Source organism: Heterocephalus glaber, unplaced genomic scaffold (assembly GCF_053883595.1).
Source record: "Heterocephalus glaber isolate CG9 unplaced genomic scaffold, H.glaber_assembly_v1.0 deba00001226, whole genome shotgun sequence".
NCBI classification, from domain to species: Eukaryota; Metazoa; Chordata; class Mammalia; order Rodentia; family Bathyergidae; genus Heterocephalus; species Heterocephalus glaber.
The window spans coordinates 693979-698199 of NW_028258219.1; positions in this window are offsets into that span (position 1 = coordinate 693979).

Genomic DNA, 4221 nt, shown 5'->3' on the forward strand with positions numbered 1-4221 from the left:
ATGGGTAGGGGTTTCACACAGAAGTGATGACTGTACCACCTTATAACTACAGAATGCTACTGAGCGTGTGCTCTAAGACAGTTGAAATGTTGGATTTTGAACTGGGCGTGGTGGAGCACGCTTGTAATCCCAGGGAGGCCAAAACAGGAGAACTGGCTCTAGTTTGAGGCCAGCCTGGACTGCCCAGTGAGTTCAAGGTCAGCTTGAATTACAGAGTGAGACCCTGTCTCAAAAAAAATTGAATTTTATGGTATTAGCATTTTGCCCTAATAAAAAAATTGCAATTTAAGATGAAGGATATTAGGATTAATATTCCTAATTCAAAAGAGCGCATGAGCTCCGAAAATCAAGAAGAAAAAGAATATAAGGGAAATGCAACCCAAAAGCACCCCAAGACCCTGTTTCCTGCCTCTTAGCTTGGCCCCAGTCCAAATTTGACACCAGATTCTGTTGTCTGCGGGGTGGGCACATCACCTGAAGTGTGGAGGTGCAGTGTGTCCTGACGGAGGAAGCACCCACAGCCAGGTAAGCACTGGCCCTAGGACTAGCAACCCTGCTTCTAGAGCCGCGTTTCTGAGATTCCCTGGAAAACTCCACACGACACAGAGGTGCAGCAGGCTTTTTCCTCTGACATCCGTGATCAGTGTTAAGAGGTGGGCAGCCCCTTCCCCTCAGGGGATCTGCAGATGAGCCCAGCAGGGCCACCACTGGGACCCATGCTGCAGTCCTGGTACCCTATGCCTCGGGGACAAGTATGCCTCATTTCACAGTTCTGGGACAGGTTTTTGTTTTTTTTTTTTTTTTGGTATGTGGGATCAAACTCAGGACCTTGTGCTTGCAAGGCAGGTGGCACCACTGAGCTAAATCCCTGGCTCATTTTACAGTTCAGACCACAGAAATGTCAAAGCCGGGTGTGGTGGTGACCCACACCTATTCCAGCAGTCTGGGAGGCTGAGGCAGGGTGATTGCAAACTGGAGCCTCCCTTGGGCAATTTAGCAACTTAAGAAGACTGTCTTAAAACAAGAATAAAAAAGGGGCTGGGGCGTGTAGCTCAGTGCACAGGCCCGGGGTACTGCCAAAAAAAAAAAAAAAAAAAAGTGAAATGATCTGTGCGAATATAACTAGCTTAGCAAGAGAACAATCAATTTCTAGAAATTAAACAGTTAAATTGTGGGCAAAGTTTGTGACATAAGAGAAATTATTCCAGTTATAATATACTTTAACTTGGTACCTTCACTGGGAAAAGTATAGGGAGAATAGCAAAAACACTGAAGCTTGAATCAGCATACTTCTTGTTAATAACTTATTATTTTGAAACAATGATACGTATCATGTAAGGCAAAGCAAACAATTCAGTGGGCCAAGGTTTTCAGCTTAAAAGAGAAATAAATCAAAGACTATACATATGAAACGCTTGTAACCCTGGAGGCTGGGTGGAAACGCTGGTCCAAGTGCATGTGCACTTTAAGCTGTGCTGATGTAGCTGGGAGGCGGCCTGTGTGGCTCAGGACCACGGGACACACCTGGGCTGTGTCCCTAGAGAGCCCTGGAGGCCCAGTGCCCAGGAGGGAGAAGCCCAGGCCCTGCTGCTGCTCAACTGCCGCCCCCAGGGGAGAGGGGCAGCCTTGAGACCCAGTCTGCAAAAGACAGCCAGCACTCTACTAAAATGACAGGAGGCTCCTCCTCTTCCTGCAGATGGCCTTAGGTGATCTGCAAAGTTGTTCACTATTCTCTTGGCTCAGAAACCCCCACAACAATCACAAATTAAGAGGTTTGTATCTTCATGTTCACTTTTAAGAACACCTGTGAAACCTCCCAGGGCTCTCAGGGCGTGCATATCCAGAAAGCCACCAAGCATCTGAGGATGTCACTTTAAAGAAGCAATGTGTAGCCCAAGGTGGTGGTACATACCTGGAGTCCTAGCGCACTGGGAGGGCCAGGCAGCAGAAAGCCAAGTTTGAGCCCAGCCTGGGCAGCTTAGTGACTTGGCGAGATCTTGTCTTGAAATAAGAGGAGGACTGAGGACATAGCCAGTGCAAAGGCTCTGGGTTCGATCCCCAGTGGGGGGAAAAAAAAAAAATGCAAGGACGTTGTGCCAGTCAGTGGTATAAGTTGGTTAGGTGAGCCCAGGCCCAACAGTGGACCATGTGGACTCAGGGTTGGTGGCCCAGGAAATGCTGAATTTTTGCTGCACATGCTTAAAAATGCAGAGGAGAGCTGAGTTTAAGGGTTCAGGTGCAGGTTCTCTGGTCACTGAGCATAGCCAGGAGGACCAAGCATCCACACCGAGCCCCCTCCCGTGCAGGTGACACTCACTGCAGGGTCAGGCTGGCCCTGACAGGAGAGCAGGCCGCATGGAGAGTGGTGTCCCAGGGGAAGCAGGAGAAACAAGCCCACAGCACAGGGTTAAGCGCAGCAGAGCACAGTTGTAAAGTAAAGTGAAACAGCTTCTGCTTAGTGCTGGGGACGCAGCATAAGGAGGCCCTGGGTGTGGGGCCCAGGGCTGCGGAAAACGGTTCCACGGAATGGAAGGAGAAGTGTTAGTGTCTGCAGGAGCAGGAGGGCGGCGATGGCAGAGGACGTGCAGCCCGCTGGACAGCCTCACGCTAAGCACCTGATGGGCAGCAGGTGCGGAGACTTCATGGTGACCACGCAGCCTGATGGTGAAGGAAGCAGGCCTAAGGGTTCCACCACTGAATGCAGAAGGAACAAAAGAGGCAGAGGTCAGCCAGGTGTGGCAGCACACTCGACATCCCAGCACCCCAAAGGCTGAGGCAGGAGGACCACCTCTAGGTCGAGGTCAGTCTGCGCTCCACAGACCCTGTCTCAAAAATCTAATAAATGAATGAATGAGGGGATGAATGAAGCAGAGGACAGCCACCCTGCCGCTGTCACAGGGCCAGGCAAGGCAGGGAGGAGAAGGCTAAGGAGAAAATGATGACACAGGGACAGGTTGCCTGCCAGCCTGGCTCCTTGTGTGCCGTGCAGAGATGTGCGCCTGCAAAACAGGACACAGGACAGGACAGCAGGAGGAGCTGGACAGGGAGGGTGCCAAGGAGCAGGCAGCTTGGGGACAAGGGGCCAATGAGCTAATAGCACAGGGGAGGAAGTGGGGCTGGCGCAGATAGAAGCATCCTGACAGCTGTCCCTCCCTCATGAGCAGTTGTGCCTAGACAAGCCAGTGATCAGGGGCCAAAGCCCAGACAGGAGCTGGGATACTGCAGAGTTTGCACACATTTTGACAAAATGGCACAGAAGCTGGGGGAATGGCAAAGGCCTGTAATCCCAGCACTCTTGGAGATGGAGGCAGGAGGATCTCCAGTGAAGCCCAGCCTGGGCAAGTCAGCCATTTAACAAGACCTTGTTTGAAAAATTTAAAAAGGGCTAGGGACATAGCTCAACGTGAGGGCCCTGGGTTCAATTCCTAGTCCTCTCCCTTTAAAACAAAAACACAAAATGGCCCCAGGACCATGCCAGCCATGTCCCTCGTGTCTCTCCTGAGAGCCACCTGCCCTGCTCCGTGTGGTGCAGAGGAGGCAGCAGGGCCTCCTGGCACAGGCAGCAGCAATGGCTCTGGTCCAGCCCCTGGCTCCCCCTGCAGCGTGGCACAGATAACCTGTCCCCCTCCGTGGCCACGCCTGGTGCTTTCAACCGAAGGCCCCTTGTGTGATGCAGACGGAAGCCTGTAAGGTCTCATGTGAGCTGAGCTGAGCAGTGGTGCAGGGACCCAGTGAGCTCTTAGAAAGCATCTTGTATAAAACACTATCACCACCAAGGCAGTGCCACGCTGCAGAGTACAAACAAAGCCATGAAGGGCCGGCCTGTCCTCCAGGAGTACCTTGGCTGTCTAAACAGTGGTGAGAAGTAACAGCCACTCTTTTTCAGGGTTTGGTTTTGAGTCAAGGCCTTGCTATGCTGCCCAAGTAGGGCTTGGACTTGTGGGCTCCCGTGACCCTCCTGCCTCACCCTCCTTCCTGAGTGCTAGGCTCCCAGCGCATGCCAACACCCCTGGTGTGGCGATCCTTTTGGCTCCATAATCTGTCTGCAACTTGTTGACTACTCTACTGAAGATTCATAGGCAGTTTAGTTCTTGTGAAAACTGCACGGGGAGGGGATCACTTCTGAATCTCCCAGGGAAAAGACCGTTGGAAAATTAGTCATCAGCAGCAGATGAAAAGATGTACGATCTGCACAGTGATAGTATCCAAAATCCTCAGCCA